The sequence below is a fragment of the Phocoena phocoena genome, chromosome 8 (assembly GCF_963924675.1).
Source record: "Phocoena phocoena chromosome 8, mPhoPho1.1, whole genome shotgun sequence".
Lineage (NCBI taxonomy): Eukaryota > Metazoa > Chordata > Mammalia > Artiodactyla > Phocoenidae > Phocoena > Phocoena phocoena.
In genome coordinates, this window is record NC_089226.1 from 19,270,627 (window position 1) to 19,280,340 (window position 9,714).

Genomic DNA, 9,714 nt, shown 5'->3' on the forward strand with positions numbered 1-9,714 from the left:
GACCACACTGCTAGCAAGTGTTGGAGACGAGACTGAAACCCGGGTCTATCTTTGTGTCTGATTAAGAAAAAAACAGGCCATATTGATTGCTCTCCTTCAATTCCCAGGATAGAAGGAAGCCACTCTTCTTTATTTTCTGGTCAGCACTGCTTAAAAGCCTCAATGTTGAGGACAGGGATGGGTGGGAGGGTAATGCAGTGCCAGTGGGCACACAGCTTGCCATCAGGACTCTGTGCCCATCGCTGAGACTGCCCTTCTGACCGACTTCCGTCATGTGGGAGAGGAAGGTAGGGGCGCTGCCCAGGACCCCCAGCCTGTTGCTGCAGCCGGGAAACTGTCTCTGCTGCCTTCTGTGGCTGTACCGTGTGCCCCTCACCTGAGTGAGGTGCCAGCAGCCCAGGCGGGGCTAGATGCCCGGACCCACAGTGCCGCCCCTGTTGGTGGGTCTACACCCGCACCCCATGGAAGGAAAGGAAACCCAGGAAGGAGCAGGAGGAAGGCGGGCTGAACTGGCCCAAAGGGATGAGCCTGGAGACAGCCAGCTCTCTTCCTCTCTACCCAGAATCCTGCGCGTCTGCCCTCCTCTGCCTCACTTGGTCCAGGCAGCCTAATGCTCTGGAGACTCCAGGAGTGTCGATTTCTGGAAAACACCCGGTTGCCTAAGGCCTCTCAGGACTCTGAGGAAACTTGGGTGTGGCTTGGACCTCATCTTCCCTCTTTATAAGGCTGTGAGGGGTTCCTAGAGGTCTCCTGTGAATACCGGTCTGAGACCTAACAGCCTGGTGAAGTGAGGCTCTGGACACGCCCTTGAAGGAGCTGTGTTTGCAGTGAGGTAAAGACATCGCTCTCCTGCGTGCATGTGGGACCTGGGCCCGCAGACCTCACTCCCTCCCACTCTAGACCCCTGCTAGACCCAGACTCAACCCCTGGTACAAGAAGAGCCTGGGTTCTGGAGGCAGATACACCTGTGTTCATAAGCCACTGCACTTGGATAAACTTGGACAAGTTACTCACCCTCTCTGTGCCTGTTTGTTCATCTGTAACATGGAAATAATATCTAATCTTATAGGGCTGCTGTGCAGGTAAAGTGAAATGCATGCGCTTCACACCGTGACTGGCATAGCATAGGAGCTCAGTAGCCGTTACGTTTGTCATTAAACTGGGCATCCACCCCTACCTCCCGTCCCTACCAGCCAAGCCTCATCCTCTGTGAAAGGGAAGAGACAGCCCATTAGACCAAGGAAGGGTCCCGGGGCTCCAGCTGCTGGACAGGGCACAGGAGTGATGGGGACAGGGGGATGGTCCGTCAGGCAAGAAAGGAAGTCAGCATTTATAACAAGTGAACAGGATCAGAAGGCTAACTTGAAGGCTGGCTTACATCTGTGTTTTTTGCCGGGGGGTTGGGTGGGGCTGTGTGTGTGGGGGGTTGAGGGGGTGGGGGTGTGGGGAAAGAGAGTGAGTGGTGAGGTTTAAAGAGCAGATTCGATTTTTAAAAATAGTTTGTTATAGAAAAGTTTAAACATAAACACAATTAGAAAGAATAGTACAATGAACCCCAATGTATCCATTACCCAGCTTTAACCGCAATCAGCTTACAGAGGATTTTGTTTCATCTGCACCTTTCATCGCACCATCTCATATTATTGTCAAATAAATCCCAGACATCATTTAATTTCAACTGTAAATATTTCAGTGTATATCTCTAAAAGATAAGGCCTTGAAAATAATTAACTGGAATGCCTTTGCCACACCTAAAAATTGGTATCCGTAATTCCTTAATATCATCAAAAAATGTACTCCAAATATTCAGTAGCCTCATGAACGTCAAGGATGGTGAAAAGTTGGTTTCTCTTGAATCAGGATTCAAATAAGGTCCACATGTTGCAACTGGCTGATAGGCTTTTAGGTTTCTGTTATTATAAGTGTTCTGTCCCCACCCCCATTTTTTCTTTTGTTTCCTTGCAATTTATTTTTGGAAGAAACCAGGTCGTTTGCTCTGGCACGTGTTCCACAATCTGGATGTTGCTGATTGCGTTCCTGTGGTGAAGTTTTACCCTCCATTGTCTTTGAGATACCGACACCAAATAGCTATTTGTGTGGGTGTCACAAAGTTAAAGCTTGCTTGCCACCTCACCCCCTTTCAGGAAGGGCTTTATCCCTTGTGGAAATGTCCCCAGTGTCCCCAGAGCAAGCCTGCTGGAGCTGAAGGATGGGGGGACATGGAAAGGGGCTTCCCGAGGGTTCCCAGCGGCGTGATGGATGTTGGCTGTTATTTGGACTGGCCCCTCTCTCTGTGTTTATGAGCAGGGGTGTCTTTTCATAAAGCAGAGCCATTTTCTGCCAAATAGCGAGGACTGTTTTTTGTCCTTCTAGAGCAATAAGGTTCAGGATTTGTCTCCCTCTTGACTTTCAAGAGCATGTTTTCTCAGTTCTTTCCTGAAATTAAAGTAAAGGTCAAGGAGTCTGGTCTGAGCCCCCGCCCTCCCTCCTCTCCAGCTGGAGAGCTGGCAGCTAAGTGGGCCTGCCTCCTGGACTCCTGTGACCTGGCCCAGGCCCCAGGGCAAACCAAGCTCAACTTCCCAATTCTTTTCTTCCCCGGGGGTGGGGGTGGGGAATTGAGGAGGGAGGGAAAGAGAGAGAAAAGAAAATAGAAAACAGTGCCAGCCTGTAGACTCCGCTCTGACTGTAGATTCCCTGAGCAGTGTCTAGACGTTCCCTCCCCTCCGTGTGCTCTTCCTCGGGGAGGGGGTCCTGAGCCCCACGCCCTCCACCCTGCTTCCCACCTGCCGTTTGCTTCTCGGCACGTGAGCTGCCCCACGGCTCTGCCCCTTCCCTTGCACGGCGCTGAGCGCCCAGGATTCCTCAGCAGAAGGCAGAGCAGGTAGAGAGCAGTGCCGCCATCACCCACCCCTTAGCAGTACGGGAGCCACACTCCCTACCCCTCCCCACCCTGAGTCACTCCCGTGAACAGTTAATTAATTTGTGACACTTTGACAGTTTGTGAGGAGACGTTTTTACGGAACCATCGAAATCCACAGGGATGGGGCTGTCAGGCAGACACCCCTTCCTGCACACGTTCCTCATTCTGCTGCAGACTCAGGGACCCCAGGCCCAGCCCCCGGGAGACCCGGGGCAAGGCCAGGAGGCCCTGAAGTCCTCTCCAAGCACTTCACATACCTAGGGACACATGGCCAGATCCAGGGACACTGGGCACCCGGGGAAGAAGCAGAACCGCAGAGGGGGCGTCTGGGCTGAAGCCTCAGAGGTGAGGAGGCCCGGTCACCCTCCGCTCTGGTCTCCTGCTCTCAGACGAGTTCTCGCTCAGGGCCCCCTTTCCACAGCTGGGGGAAAGCCTCTCCCTGGGACACGCGGCCCCCTGCGGCCCCTTTGACGGGCCGAGTCTCAGCTTCACCCAGTGTGCCCCTGGGAAGGCTTTACAGCCGCTAGCCTGTGCTCGGTGAGCAGCTGGCTCCAGGCCCCTGCCTTGGCCGGCTGGGGCTTCACGCCCACAGGGGGCGCTAGTCTAGATGCTGTGAAACCCTGGGTCCCCAGGCTTTCCTGCCACCCAGAAGCCATCCCCACCACGCTCTGTGCTTCCTCTTCCTACACAATTCAGGTCATCTCCCACCCACTTCCCCACATACCTACACTCCCCTTCACGCGGGGCATTCTCTTTTCCTTTCAAGGCCTGTTCACACTGCGTGCCCAGGGATGGCCCACCTGGACGGCTCCGTGGATGAGTCCCAACAAGCTGGGCACCCAAGCCCAGCTACCTCGTGACTGGGACCCAGGGGGCCAGGGAGAGATCTCAGAGGAGGCTCCTGGTACCCCATGAGGAGGACCCAGGGGAGAAACAACAACCGGGGTAGGAAAAGACCTAGGAGCTGACTCCTTTACGCTGGAGTGAGATACTAGCTCCTGTGGACGCCTCTCAGACATTTTTGGAGCACCTGCCGTTGCCAGGCGCCCTGCCGGGAGGTGAGAAAACCATGATAAGACAGCCGTGAGCCACACACTGGTGTAGCTCACACCTTGGCGAGAAGCACAGACACTAAACAAATAATTGGACAAGTAACAACTTAATTACACCTGTGATCACTGCCACCATGGAGCACGTGTGCTGGGGGGGCCTTGAGCAAGGGGACAGCTCTGAGCCGAAGCATCAGGGAGCCTTCCATGGGGAGGGGCTGTCCTGAAAGGTGGGAAGGAGGAGGGGGTCGGCCAGGACGGGCCCTGAGCCCAGGCGGAAGGCCTGGACCTTGCTGGGAGTCAGGACACTGGAAGCCCAGGGGCGAGAGCAGGTGGTCCCTCTGCCGGTCGTGGGTGGATCTGACGACAGGAAGTGGAATGGGCAGGCGTGCCAGGGTAGCTCCTGTTTGCTGTGAGGTGGGAGGCGATGCCTGGCCTGGAAGCAGCATCACCAGCTCACCAGCTTCAGGCTGGTCCCCTGACGGCCCTCGAGACAGTGCCCACCATCCTGGCTCCAGCTGGGTGGAGCCAGACACAGCCAGAGAATGGGAGAGAGATTCACCTGAGCTGTTCCACCCTTTCTAAGGAAACCTGGGCAATTCTCGCCAGAGATAACCTAAGTTCTGTTGCCGAGCTGCCCCTGTGGAACTTCCGGCTGGACCAGGGCGGCTCTCCAGGCCTGGCACCTGGGGGTGGTGCCAGTGTGTGGCCTCCCCTCCCCACAGGCCACCACAGGCAGGTTTCCCCATTAGCCTAGGTCTCTTAACAGCAGTCCAGATCTGTCCCCAGCCCACAGCAGCACTCAGGTTCTGGGGGTGGGTGTGGCAGCCACGGGGAGAGTCTCACTCCTGAGCTCGTGGAGCCTAGGAATTCCTGGGAGCTGGACCTTGCCCGAGCCCCGGAGGGTCCCACGCCAACAGCTGCAAAGAAGCAACCCGTATCTCTTCCAGCTCCTGCTGCCTGAGCCAGACCCACGCCTCACCACCCAGCTCCCCTGCGCGGGACGCCGGGAAAGACGCTCAGGGCGAGGAGAAAGATGCTCACCCTAGCCTCACAGCTCAGTCTCCCCTGTTCTCCTCCCCAACATTCCTCTCCACTCCTCCTCTACCCCTCCTCCCACAGATCCTTCCCCACCTCCCCAGCCCCCGGCCTTTCCAGGTAAGACGTGACTGTGCCCGTCACCAGCCTTCCCAAGGTCTGGGCCCAGAGGGCTCTCGAGGCTGCCTGACCCAGGGCTCTGGGAACCCCTGCTGAGGCCACCCTCCTGGGTTCAGTAAGTGAGGCCTCATTCGGTGACTCTTCTCCTTTTTCCTTTGGAGAAAGAAGGAACTCGGGGCTTCTCCCTACCGTTTCCCCTCCCACCCTTCTTTCCCAGAGCGGCCTGAGGAGCTGGGGAAGGGCCCAGACCCAAGTCACAGCCTGGACCTTTGTCTGGAGGTGCAGAGGGTGACCTGAGTCACCAGGGTCGTGGGGAGGAGCCCCTTACCCCTCACTCCCAATTCCCACCCAACTCCAGCAAGCTGCTTTTGAAATGCAAATGCGAAGCGCTTCTCCCTGCCCCCCCCCCTTCTTTTTCATTGAAATGCTTCAAGTCTCAGAAAAGAGGGAAAAGTGATGTGTTTAAGACAGCAGTGTCTCACCCGCCATCGAGCCCGATAAGGGATTGTTAAATTTTAATTAGACAATTTGATTCCTTTAAATGCCAACCTCTCGGGGGAGGCAGCACCAGGGAAACAGGTTGCTTGAGTTTATACAGCACCAAGCGTTCCTTGCCCCCCTCCCCCCGGCCGGCGCCCCAGAGTTTCGCTGCGGGATGGAGTCAAAACCAGAGAATGAAATCCTCTCCTCTCTCCTCCCGACCACCCAGCTCTCCTCCAGGGTCCCAGGTGCCCTAACAGATTGACCCTTTTCGCCCCACCCCACCCGGCTAGGGACCAGGGACTGGCCTCCAAGTCCCTCCTAAGAGAAAATACCAGTTCGGGGTGTCAGCCTCGAACTGTGAGCTCCAAAGGAGTTTCTCTCTTCCAACACACTTGTGAGAAGCTGTTTCTGTTTACAGGCTGGGGGTTGGCCACCCTCTCCCAGCTGCAGTATCTGCCCCATCCCCCATGCCCGGTGCAGTGGCTGGTCTGAGCATCCCCCATCCCCGGTGCAGTGGCTGGTCTGAGCATCCCCTATCCCCGGTGCAGTGGCTGGTCTGAGCACGGTGGGCCGCTGGCCTGGGCCGCCTCCGTGGGCCAGCTCAGCTCCGGGTGGCTGTCTGGGCTCACACAGCACTCCTCAACTTGAGAGCTAGCTAGTTTTCAAATTAGAGCACACACAGAAAATGCTAACAGTTGGAAAGCAGGTAGGGTAATGGCAGAGGCACTGGGGCTGGACACACCTGGGCCCACACTCCACTTGCCCCGATAACCCCGTACAACTCCATCATCCCAGACAGCTCGTGAGGGAGCTCTGTTGCGTAGGCTCTGAAGAGAGCAGGTGCCACAGCAGGCTAGAGTTGGGCGGGCCATTCGGGAGAACTTGACGGAGGGCTGCTGACCACCAGCGTGGATGATTCTGGAAGATCTTTCAGTAGGTCTTTGCCCTTCTGCGTGGAGGCAGGGCAATGAGTCCTGGAGACACGTGAGGCCCAGGTGATTTCTGGCACCCACATAGATGGAGTTTCCCTGTGCTTCCGGCTCCCTCCACTTTCCCACATGCCAGGGCAGCTAAGAAAGAAGAGCCTAGGTGGCCCCAGAGCATGCCTGGATCCTCATCTGGGAACCTCTGCTCACGAAGCTGGGGTAGGGAACAGCAGTTGCCCCACTTTGCTGCCCAGGGAAGGTGAGGATGGTACTCTGGGGGAGAGGCAGCCGCTCCGTGAGTGAGGCCTGCATCTGCAGGGGTCTTTGTCAGCTCAGCCTGCCTTCATAAAACACCCTAGACTGGGTGGCTTGAACAAGAGAAATTTATTTTCTCATAGTTCTGGAGGCTGGAAGTCTGAGATCAGGGTGCTAGGACGGTCAGGTTCTGGTGAGCCCTCCCTTCCTGGCTCTCTGATGGCTTCTCCTCATGGCTGCTCCTATGGCAGGGAGAGAGATCAAGCTCTCTAGTGTCTCTACTTATAAGGGCAGTCATCCGATTGTGAGGACCCTACCTTCATGACCTCCTCCTGACCAAAGGCCCCATCTCCAAAGAACATCACATGGAGGGTTAGGACTTCATATGAACCTTGCAGGGACACGGTTCAGTCCACAGCAGCAGGCTCAGATCATCCATCCCTCTCCGAGGAGATAGGACCCAGTAGCTAACCCGCTAAGAGCTTAGAAATGGCTGTGACTATGCATGTGTTTGGAGCTCACTAAATGACATTGACTGGGGACTGCGATTCGGAGCTTTTACGCACGAGGCAGGAGCCGCCTGGGAGGAAGGTGGAGGTGGCGTGTGGAGGTTGGTGAGCAAGTTGATCATATTTTCATAATCCCAAATCAAAAGGCTTGTTCTCACAAAAGAAATTTTTTCTGTGATAGAGGATCCTATTTATCTGAGGTCTTCTAACTGTAAGAATAATTCTCCTTGGGTCATACATTTAGCCAATCTCCTTTTTAAAAAAGATCAAGACATTTGGACCATCCTGGCAAATCCAGGGTGCGAGCTGTTGGGCGGCACTTCCCACCTCCAGGAGCCCCAGAGTAGGCACTGATCTCACCTGGCTTCTCCAGACCCGGGACCAGGCCAGATTTACCAGAGCCTTCCCTTTCCCCGACAGGCACAGGCTCTGACACAGATGGAGAAGTCCGAGGTGCAGGGCAGGGGCAGGGATCTGAGGGGTCCCTCGGGTGCCCTTGGAGCGAGGAAGACCATAGCCTGACCTCTCCTTTGTGCTTTCTTCTGACTGATGCCCCTTGGAGCCCTGGGCAGGAGGAAAAGAGGAGGGGCTGGGGATGGGACAGGGGGAGCCTGGGGACCAGCAGGTTTTCTCAGGCCTCCTGAGAAAATGCCAGAAGAGAAAGTCCAGGAGGTCACTATCTTTTATCCATTCTAAGATGCATATCCTCTCTAACATTCTGATGTCTCTGAAATCAGAACGCATTTTCACGATCAACCCTATCTTAAAGCAGTATCAGAGTTAAGATGGCATTTTTTCTTCCCTAGGGGTACCTAAGACAATGGTACATCTTACATTTAATTCTGTCTTAAAGCCTAAGAAATATGGCAGTTGGTATTACAGTCTCTGGTTAGAGCAGGTGGCCTGGGAAAGCTGACTCTTCCAGGCCAGCTGCGACCCCACACCGAGGGTCTCTCAGATTCATCCTGCAACCACTGCCCAGGAATACACTTCGTCTTTTCTTTCCTTCACTCCTTCCCAAGGGCTCGATTGCTGCATCTTGGAATCCTTCTCCCTTTGTCTAGACCTGTAAAAGTCTATAGACTTCTCAAGGATAAGCGGTAGGAGGCAACAGGATGTCACAGGAGGAGCCCAGCAGGACCTGTGACCCTGATGGGCTGTATTTGGACAGCGCCTGCCACTTCATCTCTAGGAGCCTCAGGCTTGTCTAATTGCTGGTTTCATTGAATTATTTAGCCTGGTTTGGTTTTTCCATGAGGGTTCACCTGTGCCGGCCACATATGCATCATCTTACTTAATCCTCACAACAGTAATTGCTCTCCCTATTTTGCAGATGGGAAAACTGAGGCCCAGGAAGGCCAAATAATCTGGCCAACACCCCCGAGCTAGTAAGGCTAGAGTTGGGATTTAACCCAGGTGTTTTGGTCTTCAGCTCCTATGTTATACTAGTGTCTCTTATGCCGGAGTACCCCATTTGTGGAGGTGGGTTTGCTGACGCCCGAATCCCAGATCAGCCTGAGAGCTAGCCAGGCAGCCCCTGCGGGTGAGAGGTGTCAGCCCCAACTCGGAAGGACACAGGAGAAGCTGGAGCTCACCCTGGGCTCTGGTTAATAGAGTCTACAGGTATTTAGGCATATTCCATATTTTCTCGTTTTTTCTACAATATAATTATATTACATTTGTATCAGCAAAAAAGCAACAAGAACAATTGAGAATGAATGCTCAGTTTGACAATTAAATGCATGGGGCCTTTCTAGCCTTGGTGAGACTTGCTTTGCAGAGTAACCAGCAGTGCAGAGGAATAAGTGCTAACCACCAGCCACCACCCCCTCCCCCGCCCCCAACCAGCAACGCTCACATTTGCCACTGAAACTGTACCCATAGTGTAAGTCTCAGCTGAAGCTCTCCCCTCTCCAGGAAGCCTTCCGTGAACACTCTGGCCGTGCCCATGCGCACATGCTCTCTGGTGTCTGAGTATCCCTGTATCCCCAACAGATTTCCTGTGTGCTGCCCTCCTCCTCAGTCTGCTTTCTGGGGACCAACATGTAACACCCATGATATTCTTAGGCTGCATCTTTCTTTGGTCACTTGTTGATCTGATGGGTTATGTTAACAGTTACACTTCAAGTGTGGAGGGGTTTTCTTCCCAGTTGGACTCACAGAGCCTTTGATTCAATTCTGCAAACAGCTGTTAAACACTTACTGCCTGCAAATCACAGCATTAGGAGTCGGAAGAGAAAGATAAGAGATTATGCTTTTTTGTTTATTCCACGAATAAGATGAGACATGAGCAAGACACGGTGTAGTCCTTGAAATGTTTACACCCCAGTGAACAAAACAGACACACAAATGGGGAATGTTCCAGAACGGAGCCATGAGACAATGCCTTGGGAGCCCCGAGGAAGATGGGAGAT